This window comes from Coregonus clupeaformis, chromosome 6, assembly GCF_020615455.1.
Source record: "Coregonus clupeaformis isolate EN_2021a chromosome 6, ASM2061545v1, whole genome shotgun sequence".
In the NCBI taxonomy this organism is placed as follows: domain Eukaryota; kingdom Metazoa; phylum Chordata; class Actinopteri; order Salmoniformes; family Salmonidae; genus Coregonus; species Coregonus clupeaformis.
In genome coordinates, this window is record NC_059197.1 from 488919 (window position 1) to 510410 (window position 21492).

At 44.9% G+C, this 21492-nt stretch overlaps 1 protein-coding gene across 2 annotated transcripts in view; it reads right to left on the reverse strand.

Annotated features, from left to right (window-relative positions):
• LOC121567374 (signal-induced proliferation-associated 1-like protein 3) overlaps nucleotides 1-21492 on the reverse strand; it is a 103954-nt gene that overhangs the window by 77717 nt on the left and 4745 nt on the right. The window contains exon 2 of one of the 2 annotated variants that reach the window (XM_045217012.1): nucleotides 8559-8683. The exons of the other annotated variant lie outside the window; for it this stretch is intronic. The gene's annotated coding sequence lies outside the window, so the exon portion shown is untranslated. The remainder of the gene's footprint in view (nucleotides 1-8558; nucleotides 8684-21492) is intronic. 2 annotated transcript variants of the gene reach the window in all.

The window sequence follows — 21492 nt, forward strand, 5'->3', positions numbered from 1 at the left end:
TTGCTTCAATCGCTTGCTCAATGTTAGAAATTGGTGTAAGAAGTAAACTGAGGAGACATTGCTATAGATGCTGACGAACGTTCACGCCTGCCCAAACCTATCAGTCTGTAGAATGCTAGGCTGTCCACAGTACTCTCTCCCCAGCCCCACTTTCAAAACAGAGGTTTGGCATGACTAAACAAGCAGATCTTTCTCCCTCGTTCCCAGTCTCTCTTTCTCTCTCTCCCCTCCTCCTCCCCATTCTCTCTCCCTCCCATTATTTCTCGCTCTCGTCAGATTATCCCTCGTTGGGCTTGTTATGAGCACCTCATTAGCATCGGTGGGAGTGGAGCCGAGATAGATGTGGAGAAAGAGAGCGATATGAAGCACGTGCCGGGCCACGAGGCTGCTCAGGAAACAGGGCTGACCCGGATTCTGGCATGACTCTACAGAGGAGCAGTGCTACGCCAGGCTAAGATGTAACACACAGTGACAGGCCCCTGTTACTGAATCACCCTCCAAGCCTCTGCTCCTTCCATCAGATCTCCACTGTGAGCACTCCACTCCCACAATGTCGGATTGGGCTATCAATGCTGGGTTGGGTTGGGTAGGCCAACTTCTTTGGCAATAATCATAGGCAGTCCTAACATAATATGTGTGCGGTTCAGTTTGTGTACAGCACTACCACTCGTTACCCTGGCACCCGTGCAAGGGAGTGGTCTAAATGTGGAATGAGCATTGCATTTATTAACTGTGAGCCCAGCACAGCGAGGAAAAAACAGACACACAGTGGTAAAACCAGTGAAGAGATGGGGCTGGGGCTCCATGCTGTATCCTGGCTCCCAGGGCAGATGCAAGCCCAGCAGGGTCCAGGGTAAATAAACACGCCTGCTGCCTGGGTGTGTAGAGGAACCAACGGGGAGGTTCACTCCAAACCACAGGGGGGCTCTTCCCTAGTGTGTTTACGACCAGGAAACAACCAGACAAGCTGTGCACATAACATATTACGAACACACACAAAAACACGGCCACAAACAACGCACACAAACGGACTAAAAGGAAGTTAGACAAGAGCGCGTCGGTAAGCAAAAAAACGTTGGCTTGGGGAAGAGGATTAAAAGCACTAAGCTAGGCATTTTGGCAGCAGCCCCTGACAGTGTTCTAAGTGGGTTAAAGCAGATCCCTAGCTTCATAAGCTCTCTGCCCTTGCCCTCCTCCTCTGTGTCTGCCAGGCCTTACCTACCATAGGAGTCCAGTGAAGGAATGCGACTACATGGGGTCCGGTTTTGATTAATTATGTGTAAAGACACCTAGCTACACACTTTGACATGCACACATACAGAGAAACACACAGAAAAACATGGGCACACTCTGCCTTGCCCCGAGGTGTTACGGGTTTTACAGGGTCCTGCTCTTCCTCTCTCATACCTAGCCTAATGTGTGGAAGCTGGGTAAGGCTGGCCCAGTGAGACCTTCACCCTCCCCAATCTGCCTGTTCCCAGTCCCAAGGACCAGAGTAATGCTGACTGTGTACCGTTCTACTTCTAACCTCTCTGTGTGTTATCATCACTGGGTACAAACACTCTGTGCCAGCGCAGCTCCCAAGGCAAAACACACACACTGTACAGACACACCAACTTAGTCTTTGTAGACAAGTGTGTGAGAGACTAATCACACAACACAGACACACACACACAGACTGCTTTCCTGCTGTTTCTAAGACAGCTTGGCAACATGAGGATATACTGTAACTGTACAGCTGCCTTGGTTACATGTACAAAACCCCTGAGCACAGAGCAGAAGCCTGGGCTTGCCTGCCAAAGCAAGGCAAACTGAGTACAGTGGCACTACTGAGACTGAACTGAATCACTAGAGAAAAAGACTGTACAAACGGAAACTATAGGGAAAGAGATGAAGAATGCAGTGTGGGCATTCAACCAAGCAAACAGCGTTAAAAGCACTCCTCTGGCACAGCACAGCTTTAGGACAGTTACAGTTGAAGTCGGAAGTTTACATACATTTAGGTTGGACTCATTAAAACTCGTTTTTCAACCACTCCACAAATTTCTTGTTAACAAACTATAGTTTTGGCAAGTCGTTTAGGACATCTACTTTGTGAATGACACAGGTAATTTCTCCAACAATTGTTTAGACAGATTATTTCACTTATAATTCACTGTATCACAATTCCAGTGGGTCAGAAGTTTACATACACTAAGTTGACTGTGCCTTTAAACAGCTTGGAAAATTCCAGAAAATGATGTCATGGCATTATTTTATTTATTTTAGTCATTTAGCAGACGCTCTTATCCAGAGCGACTTACAGGAGCAATTAGGGTTAAGTGCCTTGCTCAAGGGCACATCGACAGATTTTTCACCTAGTTGGCTTTAGAAGCTTCTTATAGGCTAATTGACAATTTGAGTCAATTGGAAGTGTACCTGTGGATGTATTTCAAGGCCTACCTTCAAACTCAGTGCCTCTTTGCTTGACATCATGAGAAAATCAAAAGAAATCAGCCAAGACCTCAGAAAAACAATTGTAGACCTCCACAAGTCTAGTTCATCCTTGGGAGCAATTTCCAAACGCCTGAAGGTACCACGTTCATCTGTACAAACAATAGTACACAAGTATAAACACCATGGGACCACACAGCCGTCATACCACTCAGGAAAGAGACGCCTTCTGTCTCCTAGAGATGAACGTACTTTGGTGCGAAAAGTGCAAATCAATCCCAGAACAGCAGCAAAGGACCTTGTGAAGATACTGGAGGAAACGGGTACAAAGGTATCTATATCCACAGTAAAACGAGTCCTATATTGACATAAATTGAAAGGCCGCTCAGCAAGGAAGAAGCCACTGCTCCAAAACCGTCACAAAAAAGCCAGACTACGGTTTGCAACTGCACATGAGGAGAAAGATCGTACGTTTTGGAGAAATGTCCTCTGGTCTGATGAAACAAAAATAGAACTGTTTGGCCATAATGACCATCGTTATGTTTGGAGGAAAAGGGGGAATGCTTGCAAGCCGAAGAACACCATCCCAACCGTGAAGCACGGGGGTGGCAGCATCATGCTGTGGGGGTGCTTTGCTGCAGGAGGGACTGGTGCACTTCACAAAATAGATGGCATCATGAGGAAGGAAAATTATGTGGATACATTGAAACAACATCTCAAGACATCAGTCAGGAAGTTAAAGCTTGGTCGCAAATGGGTCTTCCAAATAGACAATGCATACTTCCAAAGTTGTAGCAAAATGGTTTAAGGACAACAAAGTCAAGGTATTGGAGTGGCCATCACAAAGCCCTGACCTCAATCCTATAGAACATTTGTGGGCAGAACTGAAAAAGCATGTGCGAGCAAGGAGGCCTACAAACCTGACTCAGTTACACCAGTTCTGTCAGGAGGAATGGGCAAAAATTCACCCAACTTATTGTGGGAAGCTTGTGGAAGGCTACCCGAAACGTTTGACCCAAGTTAAACAATTTAAAGGCAATGCTACCAAATACTAATTGAGTGTATGTAAACTTCTGACCCACTGGGAATGTGATGAAAGAAATAAAAGCTGAAATAAATCAGTCTCTCTACTATTATTCTGACATTTCACATTCTTAAAATAAAGTGGTGATCCTAACTGACCTAAGACAGGGAATTTTTACTAGGATAAAATGTCAGGAATTGTGAAAAACTGAGTTTCAATGTATTTGGCTAAGGTGTATGTAAACTTCCAACTTCAACTGTATACACACACACACACACACACACACACACACACACACACACACCACTCCCTTATCCTGGCCAAGTGAACAGAGGCAGGTAGTGAACTAAGGTGAATGGTCACAGTCTATTCAGACGGTGTTATAAAGGAAGTCTATGGTAAAAGACACACAGGAGCAAGGTGTGGCTTTTTCCAATGCAGAGCAGCATTGTGGTGTGTGTGTGTGTGTGTGTGTGTGTACTTCTAGCTTGTATGCTCTTACAAAGCCCTTCTCTGGCAGGCTAATGTAGGAAGAACTCCCACCCAGAGCTGTCAAAATCTAACCTTCAGTGTCAAAGGGTCGATCCCCCTTTAAAATGAAAATGTCCTCTCTGCAACATGTGTTTCTAATACAGAGTAACCAGGATTATTTATGTCTGCTTGTTGATTCTAAGCTCGCAGCATCAATCAAAGGGAACGTTCTAAGTCCTGCAAGAAATCCCAGCCTCCCAGAGCCATCTCGGGCATCTCTGAAATGGAATTCGGTCAGTAATAGCCCAGCAAAGGTGTGCAATAAACCGGTTTCTTTAACCAAGGGTTTTCCGGCAGGCAGGATAGATACAGTGGGGGACCATACTATTTATCAGAGTATGCTCCACACTCAAAGTTACCCAATACAAATGTAGAACATGTTAAGTTTAAAATATAGCGTGAGCCTAGGGCGTGGTGGTACCACACTCATGAGCACACAACATACACTTGCAAAGACACAGGTACACATCCCACTGAACAGACAGCAGCATGTAGCCTGACCTCAGTGAAACTATGTGACTACTGAGTGAGAAAAAGAGAGTGAAGAGAGGGGGGAAAGGCCAGAGAAAGAGAGAAAACAAGAGAAAGAAAGACAGTGCCTAGAGACTCCCCATGGGGCTGCCAACATTCCTGGAAAATCCAGACATGGGAACCACTGGAAAAACACAACAGAGTGTGAGTGTGTGTGCATGTGTGAGTGTGGCCAAATAACTTCTTAAAATTAAGCACATTGGGGCCTCCTGAGTGGCGCAGCGGTCTAAGGCACTGCATCGCAGTGCTAGAGGCGTCACTACAGACCCGGGTTTGATCCCGGGCTGTGTCACAACTGGCCATGATCGGGAGACCCATAGGGCGGCGCACAATTGGCCCAGCGTCGTCCGGGTTAGGGGAGGGTTTGGCCGGGGGGCTTTACTTGGCTAATTGCGCTCTAGCGACTCCTTGTGGCAGACCGGGCGCCTGCAGGCTGACCTCGGTAGTCAGTTGAACTGTGTTTCCTCCGACACATTGGTGCGGCTGGCGTCCGGGTTAAGCGGGCAGGTGTTAAGAAGCGCGGTTTGGCGGATCATGTTTCGGAGGACGCATGACTCAACCTTCAACTCCTGAGCCCGTTTGGGAGCGATGAGACAAGATCGAAATTGGGGAGAAAAAGTGGGTAAAATAAACAAATAAAAAATGAAGCACATTAATCCGCTTTACAAGGGGTGTAGAGCCTAACTGGCATACATAAGCAGCGCGTGAGTTTCAAGTTTGGGGAAGATCATTATCACCATAAAAATACACCTTTACAATAAAAGCATAATTGCATTTGCGATCACTTTTGATAATGGTGTTTTCCGCTAATGGAACATTCACGCTTATAGCCTACTACCATGTGCGCATTGCTGCGCTTATACTGTGAAGAAATAAACTATTAGGCTATCAACATTTTAAGCTAAACGTTCTGATCTGTTGCGTCAGCCCCATTGTGTAAAAAAGGTTTTTTGATGCTAGTGGTTGTATTCATTTGGGATCTATCGCATCCGACAACTGTCCCAGACTATATTTATTTCTCGCACAGAATAGTTCAACTTTTGTACTATGCGGGATAGCAGATTAACATAGGTTAGTACTTTTGCTGTTCATTATGCCTACTCATCTTGTTGGCTGACGAAAAGTAAATGTGGACAGTTCTTCCAATATCTTCAATATGCACCTCGGAATTGGATAAGGACGCGCGCAGTTGCATCCCCGATGTGTCTGTCTTCACTTGTAGCCTGTGAGAAAGACCCGATCCCGGGATGGAGAGCCATGTGAGTGAGAGGTGATTCGGAGCGCGCAGCACTCAGGTATAAGGGCACAATGGCCACTGGCCGCAAAAGGCATGGATTTTTTTAGGGTGCATTACGGCCACACAAAGGGGAAGCCGCCATGAAACTTTAGGCTTATCAAGTCCTTGTCAAATTGTGAATGAGTGACTGATGTAGTGTGTACAGCCTGCGCAAAAAACAAAGCAGAGCTCATGCCTTTCAAGCAACTTTTTTCAAATTATCAGAGTCGCATTATGCAGCCTTACAATGTAGTAAAAATCTAAACATATAGCCCAACGTTTTTAGAACAACTAAAGTTACATTAATAACTCTAAATTAAGCATATAGGAATACCTATTTCTTTGTTAACCGCTCAACACAGAATAGCCGCACTCAATCAAATAGTTTGGATAAAATATCCTTTCTATTCTATTTATTCAACTTTGTTCAATTGTATTCTTCATACTATAAAATAATGCCACGGAATTCTAAGCAAATCTTGTCTGCTAAATGAACTAGTGTAGCCCACAGCCATTTTGCATAGCCAGATCAGGACCTAACATAAGGACATCTCAGAGTATGTTATTCTGTTCTTCTGAAATAAGACTACATTTTCTTCATATCATGCTTCTTTAGACCCGTCAATTTTTTTTTTGATTTATTGTGAAGGTGTAGGCTATATTACATGGATTTATTACACTTTTTTAAATGTAGATGTACCAAAGGTCTGGACCCATTCCGAAATGGACATGGGGCTTTCCCACCTGGACCCGATATGCATAAATTAATTGTTAAATATATAGACCTGTTCTAAACCTCGACTAATCTGTTACCGGTACGCCCTGTATATAGCCTCGTTATTGTTATTTTATTGTGTTACTTTTCATTTTATTTTTTACTTTAGTATATTTAACTCTATTTCTTGAACTGCATTGTTGGTTAAGGGCTTGTAAGTAAGCATTTCACTGTAAGGTCTACACCTGTTGTATTCGGCGCATGTGACAAATACAATTTTATTTTATTTATTTGAACAGACCCAAGGATAACTAGACCTGTTCCTTATAGATCTGGTCAGATCCAGACCCGGTCAAGTCAGAGTGAGTGAAGCAGCAGAAGTCAATTTGTAAGCTACTTTGTTAACCAGGGGCGAGACGCTCTAACAGGTGGAGGGGCCTTGCGGTGCGTGTACTGAGTGTGAGTGACGTGGTGCAAGGAGGGAGGGAGAGACAGCAACCAACCATAGACTAACTTCTAGCTTGTTATAGCTAGGTTATTTATTATCCAATATGATTACCAACCATACATGACCAAAAGTATGTGGACACCTGCTCGTCAAACATCACATTCCTTTGCTGCTATAACAGCCTCCACTCTTCTGGGAAGGATTTCCACTAGATGTTGGAACATTGCTGCCAGGACTTGCTTCCATTCAGCCAGAAGAGCTCGGCCATGGAAACCCATTTCATGAAGCTCACGACGAACAGTTCTTGTGCTGACGTTGCTTACAGAGGCACTTTGGAACTCTGTAGTGAGTGTTGCAACCGAGGACAGATTATTTTTACACGCTACCCGCTTCAGCACTCGGTGGTCCCGTTCTGTGAGCTTGTGTGGCCTACCATTTCACGGCTGGGCGTTGTTGCTCCTAGACATTTCTACTTCACAATAACAACACTTACAGTTGACCAGGGCAGCTCTACCAGGGCAGACATTTTACAAACTGACTTGTTGGAAAGGTGGCATCCTATGATGGTGCCACGTTGAAAGTCAATGAGCTCTTCAGTAAGGCCCTTCTACAATGTTTGTCTATGGAGATTGCATGGCTGTGTGCTCGATTTTATACATCTGTCAGCAACAGGTGTGGTTGAAATAACTGAATCCACTCATTTGAAGGGGTGTCCACATACTTTTGTATATATAGTGTAGTACCTGTCTTGACTGCATCAAACTGAGAGAAGCTAGTTAGCTAAGCTAGCTAAATTAGCTAACTAGCTACGCTAATTAAGGCCGCGTGCGCTTTCTCCCTGTCCTACAGTTACAAATAACAACACCTTCATTCAGATGATTAAGTAGCAGCCTACCTGTTGGCTCTTGGTCGTTGTAGCATATCCTTCTCATTTAACTTTTAATTCCATCTTCCATTGATTAGATCATCTCCTAACTTGCTTTGCCACACACGGAGGCTCTATGACTGTAGCGCCGCTTAAATGACTTATGATTGGCCAACAACAAGCTACACGAGCCACTCTGTATAGGCTACTCTCGTTGAGCAGTGGCGACATACTGTTAATGTTTTATCGACAACTCTCTGTCCATCGCCGTTCTAATCTACAATGAAGCCAAAATGTTTCCAAACTGGAGAGTTAAACGATGATGGAGGATCCTCCTATTCTGGTTTCTCGACACCCCCACTCGCCATCGTACAGAACTAGTTCCCGCCTGCGCCTCACGAAAGGATAGTTTGAAATGTGCCAGTTAAGATTAGAATTTTGATTACAACATGTGTATAGGCTGTAGTTGTTTTAACGGAATAACCTACAATGTTTTTTCAGATCAGATTTAATCAACAGGCAATGCCATACAACGTAGGCATAGCTATAGGCCTAGTGTTTTTATTTTGTAATTTTTGTTTGTTTTTTGTATTCATTCTGGTTCACAGTGTGGATCAAACCGAGGTCCCCGTTCGGTACGAATCCGTGTACCATTCCACCCCTACTGTATGGGCCAGTTTGGCCTCTGGGCTGGCTACAGACATCCTTTTCACCTCCTTTCATCCACCCTCTCACCTCTCTTTCTGGAGTTATTAGCCAATCCATCTCTCCCCCTCCCACGATGATAACAGGGCCTACTGTTCCAGAGAGAAATCACAACTTCCCTCACTTTCCTCTCTCCATCACTCTCAGGCCCACTCCTAGGGGACAGGAACAAAGTTGTCAACAGTGCACAATTATGTATCTTTCTCTCATACACATTCATAGACACACACCTAAACATTTGTCATCATTAGTGTAGCGCCACTGGCCCAGAGAGACATGCACACAAACAAACAAACACACATCATTAGGAGAGACAACAGCCCCACCCGCCAAAACAACAACAATTAGCCTATGTCTCCCTCAGAAACCCCCTTCTCTCTCCTGAACACACAGTGGTCTTATATCCACATAGCAGCAGCTCCATCCCACCAAATCGGATTTAGAAATGGGGAAGAAAAAAAATGGGGAAGAAAAATGCACATACTGATACAGTACCATAAAATCTGGCCAAATGGCATTCATGGAATGACCACATGCTACACCCAATTCACATTAAAAGAATGACACTACAGTTGAGACAGAATCTGACCTATAGGGAAGTGGACTGGACTGCACAAACGCATACAGGGTGGGAGAGACCTTTGCATGCCTCTAGACACATTCCAGAGCAAAAGAAAGAGAGAGGGAAAATAAAGAATGAACAAGGGAGAAAAAAAAACTAGTAGAGACAGACAGACAGACAGACATGGGTGTGACTGGCCAGCTCCCAAACGGAAACATCCTCAGAGACAGAGGAAGTGGAATCATGCAAATGACCACAGCTTCCTGGTGCTGTTGGGTTGTACCCATTCATCCATTCCAATATGTTATCAATGCATACTTAAAAACATAGCTTGAACCATAACTGGAACAGTTGATGTTGTCTTTTATTATATCCTGACCTGGTGGATTCTAGTCATGCCTACTGTCTGATTCACCGCGACAGTCATCTCCCTGACCACACAGACCAGTACACACTCACTACTTCCTGCTGAGCACACTCACATCCTGTCCTAAAGCCGGACCTCCACTCACGCAATGGGAAGGGCCAGGGCGAGGGTAAGCAAGAGCCCAACAACTCATCTCCCAATGAAACACAGATGGAACCAAGCAAAGATCAAATGTCCTGCTGCCCCCTCCTCATCCAGTAAGCAAACCAGCATGCAAGCACACACACACACACACACACACGTGTCACTTCAATGCTCCAGAACACAATCATGGGAAGCTCCATCATACGCTGTCAGTCATTCACTCAAGTAACCCGGTTGAAGCAGCTTTGCACTTCTCAAAGCTCTACCAAATGTCATTCATGGAATGACCACATGCTACACCCAATTCACATTAAAAGAATGACACTACAGTTGAGACAGAATCTGACCTATGGGGAAGTGGACTGGACTGCACAAACGCATACAGGGTGGGAGGGACCTTCGCATGACTCTAGACACATTCCAGAGCAAAATAAAGAGAGAGAGGGAAAATAAAGAATGAACAAGGGAGAAAAAAAAACTAGTAGAGACAGACAGACACACAGACAGACATGGGTGTGACTGGCCAGCTCCCAAACATCCTCAGAGACAGAGGAAGTGGAATCATGCAAATGACCACAGCTTTCCTGGTGCTTTTGTTGTCAAAGCTCTACCAATAAGTGATGACATGATGATCCCGACCTTGTGTGGGGGTGTACAAGTCTAATTCAACCCCTCCTCAAGCCATAAAAGAGAGAGAGAATCAGCTGTTTCCTTTTCCCTTCATCCAGGATTTCCTCCTCTCTCTAATATTTCACTCTCTGCATGAAAGGGCTCTTTGTGGAAGTCCCTTTACGTCTTAACTCTCACACTGTCTGTCCGTTAAGGCTCCATGTGCAAGAACACGGTTTGAGACAGACATGAAACAGGTGAAATAACAAGACAGCTAGGCTTGCTAGCTCTTCTCCTTGGAAACAGCAGAGGAACCCATTCAAAAGGCAAGGCAAATACAGAAGAAAATAAAAAAGTGAAGAATCACAAAGCAAGTTGCCTCAGCTGCGTAACATATCCTAATGGATTGGGGAAATGCATTCCCTGGAGATCTGCATGCATGATTTGTACATCTGCCTCTTCTATTGATTCAGCATAGCATCGGTTTTGAAATGTGAATTACCTAATTAGAACCAAGGAGGATATAACGGGGCAAAAATCGGTTCATGTTAAAATCTGCACACCAGTAAGGGCTTAGGACATTTTAGCTTGACATTTGTTGTTCCAGGCCTAGGCTATAGCTTTATCTGACGGAGTTACTCCTACATGTTTGGCCTTGACTACAGCGTGAGAACTCGGAGATAACCTCAAGAGGCAGACCTATCCTTTCATATGGCTCTCGGGGTGTGAAAATGTTTTTCCCAGTCTTACTGTGTCTAACCAACGCAGGGGTCGCGTTAACGCAGAATTCTGCGTTTTTCCACGCAGAAATATCTTGCTGTGTTTTCTAAACGCAGATCTAAAATGCTTCTTGTTGCAATATCTGCTCAGACTAATTTTGTGCTTCAGTTGCCATTGTGCACAGAATTCACCAACGGGCATTCTATCAGCAGACCACGCACTGACTGATGTGTAGCTACTTTTCTCCGGTACTTTTCTCGGTAAAATGAAAGATTAAAGGGAAATGTCAAACTTCATATCCATCATCTCCAGCACCACCCCAACATCAACATGTGGAAATGGCACGTTTCTATGTTTTGTAGTAAAAAAAGATAGAGAAAGATAAGTGTTTTCAATGACATCAACCAATTAGTAGGCAATGCCTACTCACAATTGGTCAAAATCACAAGAATCACATGATGTCATTGGAAACATCCTTCTATCTTTTTTACTACAAATCACAGAAACGCACCATTTTCACATATGTTGCTGTTCAAATCAAATCAAATTTTATTGGCCACATGCGCCGAATACAACAGGTGCAGACATTACAGTGAAATGCTTACTTACAGCCCTTAACCAACAGTGCATTTATTTTTAACAAAAAAAGTAAAAATAAAACAACAACAAAAAAAGTGTTGAGAAAAAAAGAGCAGAAGTAAAATAAAATAACAGTAGGGAGGCTATATATACAGGGGGGTACCGGTGCAGAGTCAATGTGCGGGGGCACCGGCTAGTTGAGGTAGTTGAAGTAATATGTACATGTGGGTAGAGTTAAAGTGACTATGCATAAATAATTAACAGAGTAGCAGCAGCGTAAAAAGATGGGGTGGGGGTGGGGGGGCAGTGCAAATAGTCTGGGTAGCCATGATTAGCTGTTCAGGAGTCTTATGGCTTGGGGGTAGAAGCTGTTGAGAAGTATTTTGGACCTAGACTTGGCACTCCGGTACCGCTTGCCATGCGGTAGCAGAGAGAACAGTCTATGACTAGGGTGGCTGGAGTCTTTGACAATTTTGAGGGCCTTCCTCTGACACCGCCTGGTATAGAGGTCCTGGATGGCAGGAAGCTTGGCCCCAGTGATGTACTGGGCCGTACGCACTACCCTCTGTAGTGCCTTGCGGTCGGAGGCCAAGCAGTTGCCATACCAGGCGGTGATGCAACCAGTCAGGATGCTCTCGATGGTGCAGCTGTAGAATTTTTTGAGGATCTGAGGACCCATGCCAAATCTTTTCAGTCTCCTGAGGGGGAATAGGCTTTGTCGTGCCCTCTTCACGACTGTCTTGGTGTGTTTGGACCATGATAGTTCGTTGGTGATGTGGACACCAAGGAACTTGAAGCTCTCAACCTGTTCCACTACAGCCCCGTCGATGAGAATGGGGGCATGCTCAGTCCTATTTTTTTTCCTGTAGTCCACAATCATCTCCTTTGTCTTGGTCACGTTGAGGGAGAGGTTGTTGTCCTGGCACCACACAGCCAGGTCTCTGACCTCCTCCCTATAGGCTGTCTCATCGTTGTCGGTGATCAGGCCTACCACTGTTGTGTCGTCGGCAAACTTAATGATGGTGTTGGAGTCGTGCCTGGCCATGCAGTCATGGGTGAACAGGGAGTACAGGAGGGGACTGAGCACGCACCCCTGAGGGGCCCCCGTGTTGAGGATCAGTGTGGCAGATGTGTTGTTACCTACCCTTACCACCTGGGGGCGGCCCATCAGGAAGTCCAGGATCCAGTTGCAGAGGGAGGTGTTTAGTCCCAGGATCCTTAGCTTAGTGATGAGCTTAGAGGGCACTATGGTGTTGAATGCTGAGCTGTAGTCAATGAATAGCATTCTCACGTAGGTGTTCCTCTTGTCCAGGTGGGAAAGGGCAGTGTGGAGTGCAATAGAGATTGCATCATCTGTGGATCTGTTGGGGCGGTATGCAAATTGGAGTGGGTCTAGGGTTTCTGGGATAATGCTGTTGATGTGAGCCATGACCAGCCTTTCAAAGCACTTCATGGCTACAGACGTCAGTGCTACGGGTCGGTAGTCATTTAGGCAGGTTATCTTAGAGTCCTTGGGCACGGGGACTATGGTGGTCTGCTTGAAACATGTTGGTATTACAGACTCAGTCAGGGACATGTTGAAAATGTCAGTGAAGACACTTGCCAGTTGGTCAGCACATGCTCGGAGTACACGTCCTGGTTATCCGTCTGGCCCTGCGGCCTTGTGAATGTTGACCTGCTTAAAAGTCTTACTCACATTGGCTACGGAGAGCGTGATCACATAGTCATCCGGAACAGCTGGTGCTCTCATGCATGCTTCAGTGTTGCTTGCCTCGAAAGCGAGCATAGAAGTGGTTTAGCTCGTCTGGTAGGCTTGTGTCACTGGGCAGCTCGCGGCTGTGCTTCCCTTTGTAGTCTGTAATAGTTTTCAAGCCCTGCCACATCCGACGAGCGTCAGAGCCAGTGTAGTATGATTCAATCTTAGTCCTGTATTGACTCTTTGCCTGTTTGATGGTTCGTCGGAGGGCATAGCGGGATTTCTTATAAGCGTCCGGGTTAGAGTCCCGCTCCTTGAAAGCGGCAGCTCTACCCTTTAGCTCAGTGCGGATGTTTCCTGTAATCCATGGCTTCTGGTTGGTGTATGTACGTACGGTCACTGTGGGGACGACATCATCAATGCACTTATTGATGAAGCCAGTGACTGATGTGGTGTACTCATCAATGCTGTCTGAAAAATCCCGGAACATGTTCCAGTCTGTGCTGGCAAAACAGTCCTGTAGCTTAGCATCTGCGTCATCTGACCACTTTTTTATTAACCGAGTCACTGGGGCTTCCTGCTTTAGTTTTTGCTTATAAGCAGGAATCAGGAGGATAGAGTTATGGTCAGATTTGCCAAATGGAGGGCGAGGGAGAGCTTTCTATGCGTCTCTGTGTGTGGAGTAAAGGTGGTCCAGAGTTTTTTTCCCTCTGGTTGCACATTTAACATGCTGGTAGAAATTAGGTAGAACGGATTGCTGGAGATGATGAATATGAAGTAGAACAATTCTGAAGTTTCTTTTTAACTTCAAGCAAAACATTAGGAAATGTATCTGGCTACCTTCTTTCTATGATAAACATTAGAAATATGATGGCCATGCATCGTTTCTGCAAAAAATACCTTGCTTTTTCATTGTAGGCTAATTGCATTGTGTGGCTGCTAGCCAAATAATGTTGCACTTCTGTTGCCATCTGATGAACGAAGCTATTTTCTGCCCAATGTGTTGCACTAATATACACTATATTACCAAAAGTATGTGGACACCTGCTCATTGAACATCTAATTCCAAAATCATGCGCATTAATATACAGTTGGTCCCCCCTTTGCTGCTATAACAGCCTCCACTCTTCTGGGAAGGCGAGATGTTAGATGTTAGAACATTGCTGTGGAGACTTGCTTCCATTCAGCCACAAGAGCATTAGTGAGGTCGGGAACTGATGTTAGACGATTAGGCCAGGCTCGCAGTCGGCGTTCCAATTCATCAAGGTGTTCTATGGGCTTGAGGTCAGTGTAGTGAATGATTGAATGATTCAACACCCCAGAGAACGAGTTTCCACTGCTCCAGAGTCCAATGGCGGCGAGCTTTACACCCCTTTACCCGACGCTTGGCATTGTGCATGGTGATCTTAGGCCTGTGTGCGGCTGCTCGGCCATGGAAACCCATTTCATGAAGCTCCCGGCGAACAGTTCTTGTGCTGATGTTGCTTCCAGAGGCAGTTTGGAACTCGGTAGTGAGTGTTGCAATTGAAGACAGAGGATTTTTACAGGCTACGCGCTTCAGCACTCGGCGGTCCCGTTTTGTGAGCTTTTGTAGATGTGTGTATTGTTGTGAATTGTTAGATACTGATGGAGCTAGGAACAAGAAATTCGCTAGACCCGCAATAACATCTGCTAAATATGTGTGTGTGACCAATAAAATGTGATTTGATTTTGTACGGCCTACCACGTCGCAGCTGAGACGTTGTTGTTCCTAGACGTTTCCACTTCACAATAACAGCACTTACAGTTGACCGGGGCAGCTCTAGCAGGGCAGAAATTTGATGAACTGACTTGTTGGAAAGGTGGCATCCTATGACAGTGCCACGTTGAAAGTCACTGAGCTCTTCAGTAAGGCCATTCTACTGCCAATGTTTGTCTACGGAGATTGCATGGCTGTGTGCTGATTTTATACATCTGTCAGCAATAGGTGTGGCTGAAATAGCCGCATCCACTCATTTGAAGGGGTGTCCACACACTTTTGTATATATAGTGTATTTTCTGTGAAGAAAAAACATAGTTGCACGCCCCTGATCACTCTATTGAAGCAAAATAACACTGTTGACTTTCAATATAAAACATAGGTGAAATGGTTTCAAACACAGATTTTTTGATGGTCTGCATTTTGAAAATGCAGATTTCTGAACTCCACTGCGACCTGTGTACATAATGTTCTCCATTGCCTTGACATTTCAGTGCTCTGCCATCTGTACATCACTAAATGGACAGCCATATGCAACAGTCCTGTTTAAATCACACTATGTACCTTTGTAGCCGTGTCTAAATGCTTTGTGCTGGGATTTTTCTGCCATTGAATACATTGGGCGGGCCACCTAAGCGTTTTTTCGGGACGCCTAAATCCAAACAGTGTGTTTTTTAAAATACATTTACAGGATGGAAAAATGCTTTCAGTGTAAACTTCAACTACTAAAACCGGATAAAGTACAGTGAGGGTAAAAAGTATTTGATCCCTTGCTGATTTTGTACATTTGCCCACTGACAAAGAAAAGATCAGTCTATAATTTTAATGGTAGGTTTATTTGAACAGTGAGAGACAGAATAACAAAAAAATCCAGAAAAACGCATGTCAAAAATGTTATGAATTGATTTGCATTTTAATGAGGGAAATAAGTATTTGACCCCTCTGCAAAACATTACTTAGTACTTGGTGGCAAAACCCTTGTTGGCAATCACAGAGGTCAGACGTTTCTTGTAGTTGGCCACCAGGTTTGCACACATCTCAGGAGGGATTTTGTCCCACTCCTCTTTGCAGATCTTCTCCAAGTCATTAAGGTTTCGAGCCTAACGTTTGGCAAATCGAACCTTCAGCTCCCTCCACAGATTTTCTATGGGATTAAGGTCTGGAGACTGGCTAGGCCACTCCAGGACCTTAATGTGCTTCTTCTTGAGCCACTCCTTTGTTGCCTTGGCCGTGTGTTTTGGGTCATTGTCATGCTGGAATACCCATCCACGACACATTTTCAATGCCCTGGCTGAGGGAAGGAGGTTCTCACCCAAGATTTGACGGTACATGGCCCCGTCCATCGTCCCTTTGATGCAGTGAAGTTGTCCTGTCTCCTTAGCAGAAAAACACCCCCAAAGCATAATGTTTCCACCTCCATGTTTGACGGTGGGGAGGGTGTTCTTGGGGTCATAGGCAGCATTCCTCCTCCTCCAAACACAGCGAGTTGAGTTGATGCCAAAGAGCTCGATTTTGGTCTCATCTGACCACAACACTTTCACCCAGTTCTCCTCTGAATCATTCAGATGTTCATTGGCAAACTTCAGACGGGCCTGTATATGTGCTTTCTTGAGCAGGGGGACCTTGCTGGCGCTGCAGGATTTCAGTCCTTCACGGCGTAGTGTGTTACCAATTGTTTTCTTAGTGACTATGGTCCCAGCTGCCTTGAGATCATTGACAAGATCCTCCCGTGTAGTTCTGTGCTGATTCCTCACCGTTTTCATGATCATTGTAACTCCACGAGGTGAGATCTTGCATGGAGCCCCAGGCTGAGGGAGATTGACAGTTATTTTGTGTTTCTTCCATTTGCGAATAATCGCACCAACTGTTGTCACCTTCTCACCAAGCTGCTTGGCAATGGTCTTGTAGCCCATTCCAACCTTGTGTAGGTCTACAATCTTGTCCCTGACATCCTTGGAGAGCTCTTTGGTCTTGGCCATGGTGGAGAGTTTGGAATCTGATTGATTGCTTCTGTGGACAGGTGTCTTTTATACAGGTAACAAGCTGAGATTAGGAGCACTCCCTTTAAGAGTGTGCTCCTAATCTCAGCTCGTTACCTGTATAAAAGACACCTGGGAGCCAGAAATCTTTCTGATTGAGAGGGGGTCAAATACTTATTTCCCTCATTAAAATGCAAATCAATTTATATCATTTTTGACATGTGTTTTTCTGGATTTTTTTGTTGTTATTCTGTCTCTCACTGTTCAAATAAACCTACCATTAAAATTATAGACTGATCATTTCTTTGTCAGTGGGCAAACGTACAAAATCAGCAGGGGATCAAATACTTTTTTCCCCCTCACTGTATATTCCCAGTCATGTGAAATCCATGGATTAAAGCCTAATACATTTACTGATTTCCTTATATGAACTGTAACTCAGTAAAATCTTTGAAATTATTGCATGTTGCGTTTATATTTTTGTATAAATATCGGTTAGGGTCCATTATCTGCTACCTGGACTTTTGTAGAATTGCAGGAAATTGGTTAGAAAAAATAAAATAATAATAATTATCTAAAATTCAGCCTCGCCGCCTGCCCACTGCCACACCCCCTGCCACGACCACCACCTATGCACCTTTTTTATGCAGAAAAACCCCTGTTGTATTGAGACTTATAGCCCTAACAGTAACCTTACTAAGTCCTATAACCCTGTTTAAAACCTTTGTGGACAGTGGGGCATTTCTCCCTCAGTGCAAGGAGGATGCTGGTCTGTGGCGAGGAAGGGCTACTCAACATCTGTGTTTATCCTCCAGCTAAAACCAACAGGCTATATTTACCCCAGTCAAACAGCCTGGGGAAGCCTGCAGGGGAAGAAACACTGGGTCTGGGAGATGTGCTCGCTCTCCCTCCCGGCTGAAAAGTGAATCAGATAGCTTTATTAACACCTAGGGGGTTCATGCCAGAGGGAGTGAGGAGAAGGGATGATGTTTTATGACAGTAGAGGAGCCATAAAGTAGATCCTCATTTTAACGAACATCCTGCTCCTTTTTCTGTAACTCAAACTGTTGAAACTGTCATACATGCTGAGTCACAGACAGGCTTCAAGGGAGGCCAATACTTCAAAGAGATTCTGTGAGCAACACTGGTGCAGGTGGGTTAATGCCAATTGCATGTGCATGCCATGTATTTATATTTTAAGATTACAACATCAATAGCAGCTATAAACACTATTTATTTACTCAGGATGTGAGAGGGATGTGCTCAAATTAAAAACAATGCACAAATGTATGACGCTCTCTCCAGCATGACGAGGGCCAGATGGTATCCCTAGCCTGAGGCTGCTTCCTCCTCTCTGAGCTGTGATGCTACACTAATGAGCATGATGGATCCGTCTGTCTGCCGCATCTTATGTAAAGCTGTGCAGTATATTGTTTATTTCTATTAACCTTTATTTAACCAGAAAGTCCCCAGGGGTTAGGGAAAAACCTGGCAAGAAACAGTCTAGATCTAAAATTACAAACATTGGGAGGACTGCCAGTGTGGTGGTTAGGACTCAAACTGTGCTGTTGGAATAGCTGAAACTGAAAAATACTAAGTGGAAGAAAAATAAATAATCTATAGGGCTTGTATAGTCTAGTTTTTTTAGAAGACACCTGACACTCAATCCATGTTTGATACATTTTATGAAAATGGTTTTCTTAACTCAACAGCTGAGTAAGAGTGTACACTTGAGAACCAGTCTGTTCTTCAAAAAGCACAGACTTCGATGAGTCATTAATGAGAGGGGCGTGAATCACAAAGTTTACAGGGAGCATGCAACTGGGGTGGCCCAGATACAATCCCCTTTGTACTGTAAATTCTTTTTTTTATAATGTAGGCCTACTCAGAGAGCAAGAAACTACGGCATATTCCTCGAGATCATTTAGAACGGTTCCTTATGGAACTACAATGAGAAGCACTACTACGGGGTCCCAAGTGACCACAGAGGCAAGCATTATTTTGAAATAGGCAAGCTTTTTATCTCCAGAGGTGATTTAAGTCAATCATTTTAAAGCCGCACAGATATTTTAACTTTGAAAGGCAATAAAGGCAGCATACAGTGGCTTGCAAAAGTATTCACCCCCTTGGCATTTTTCCTATTTTGTTGGGGTTTGTATCATCTGATTTACACAACATGCCTACCACTTTCAAGATGCAAAAATATTTTTTTCTTGTGAAACAAACCACAAATAAGACCAAAAAAAAAGAAACCTGAGCGTGCATAACTATTCACCCCCCCAAAGTCAATACTTTGTAGAGCCATCTTTTGCAGCAATTACAGCTGCAAGTCTATTGGGGTATGTCTCTATAAGCTTGCCACTGGGATTTTTGCCCATTCATCAAGGCAAAACTGCTCCAGCTCCTTCAAGTTGGATGTACAGCAATCTTTAAGTCATACCACAGATTCTCAATTGGATTGAGGTCTGGGCTTTGACTAGGCCATTCCTAGACATTTAACTGTTTCCTCTTAAACCACTCGAGTGTTGCTTTAGCAGTATGCTTAGGGTCATTGTCCTGCTGGAAGGTGAACCTTTGTCCCAGTCTCAAATCTCTGGAAGACAAACAGGTTTCCCTCAAGAATTTCCCTGTATTTAGCGCCATCCATCATTCCTTCAATTCTGACCAGTTTCCCAGTCCCTGCTGATGAAAAACATCCCCACAGCATGATGCTGCCACCACCATGCTTCAATGTGGGGATGGTGTTCTCGGGGTGATGAGAGGTCTTGGGTTTGCGCCAGACATAGCGTTTTCCTTGATGGCGAAAAAGCGTAACTTTAGTCTCATCTGACCAGAGCACCTTCTTCCATATGTTTGGGGAGTCTCCCACATGACTTTCGGCAAACACCAAACGTGTTTGCTTATATTTTTCTTTAAGCAATAGCTTTTTTCTGGCCACTCTTCCGTAAAGCCCAGCTCTGTGGAGTGTACGGCTTAAAGTGGTCAAATCAAATCAAATCAAATTGTATTGGTCACATGCGCCGAATACAACAGGTGCAGACATTACAGTGAAATGCTTACTTACAGCCCTTAACCAACAGTGCATTTATTTTAAACAAAAAAAGTAAGAATAAAACAACAACAAAAAAGTGTTGAGAAAAAAAGAGCAGAAGTAAAATAAAGTGACATAAAGTGACAGTAGGGAGGCTATATATACAGTAAAATAAAGTGACAGTAGGGAGGCTATATATACAGGGGGGTACCGTTGCATAGTCAATGTGTGGGGGCACCGGCTAGTTGAGGTAGTTGAGGTAATATGTACATGTGGGTAGAGTTAAAGTGACTATGCATAAATACTTAACAGAGTAGCAGCTGCGTAAAAAGGATGGGGTGGGGGGGCAGTGCAAATAGTCCGGGTAGCCATGATTAGCTGTTCAGGAGTCTTATGGCTTGGGGGTAGAAGCTGTTGAGAAGTCTTTTGGACCTAGACTTGGCACTCCGGTACCGCTTGCCGTGCGGTAGCAGAGAGAACAGTCTATGACTAGGGTGGCTGGAGTCTTTGACAATTTTGAGGGCCTTCCTCTGACACCGCCTGGTATAGAGGTCCTGGATGGCAGGGAGCTTTGCCCCAGTGATGTACTGGGCCGTACGCACTACCCTCTGTAGTGCCTTGCGGTCGGAGGCCAAGCAGTTGCCATACCAGGCGGTGATGCAACCAGTCAGGATGCTCTCGATGGTGCAGCTGTAGAATTTTTTGAGGATCTGAGGACCCATGCCAAATCTTTTTAGTCTCCTGAGGGGGAATAGGCTTTGTCGTGCCCTCTTCACGACTGTCTTGGTGTGTTTGGACCATGATAGTTCGTTGGTGATGTGGACACCAAGGAACTTGAAGCTCTCAACCTGTTCCACTACAGCCCCGTCGATGAGAATGGGGGCGTGCTCAGTCCTCTTTTTTTCCTGTAGTCCACAATCATCTCCTTTGTCTTGGTCACGTTGAGGGAGAGGTTGTTGTCCTGGCACCACACGGCCAGATCTCTGACCTCCTCCCTATAGGCTGTCTCATCGTTGTCGGTGATCAGGCCTACCACTGTTGTGTCGTCGGCAAACTTAATGATGGTGTTGGAGTCGTGCCTGGCCATGCAGTCATGGGTGAACAGAGAGTACAGGAGGGGGACTGAGCACGCACCCCTGAGGGGCCCCCCGTGTTGAGGATCAGTGTGGCAGATGTGTTGTTACCTACCCTTACCACCTGGGGGCGGCCCGTCAGGAAGTCCAGGATCCAGTTGCAGAGGGAGGTGTTTAGTCCCAGGATCCTTAGCTTAGTGATGAGCTTAGAGGGCACTATGGTGTTGAATGCTGAGCTGTAGTCAATGAATAGCATTCTCACGTAGGTGTTCCTCTTGTCCAGGTGGGAAAGGGCAGTGTGGAGTGCGATAGAGATTGCATCATCTGTGGATCTGTTGGGGCGGTATGCAAATTGGAGTGGGTCTAGGGTTTCTGGGATTATGCTGTTGATGTGAGCCATGACCAGTCTTTCAAAGCACTTCATGGCTACAGACGTCAGTGCTACGGGTCGGTAGTCATTTAGGCA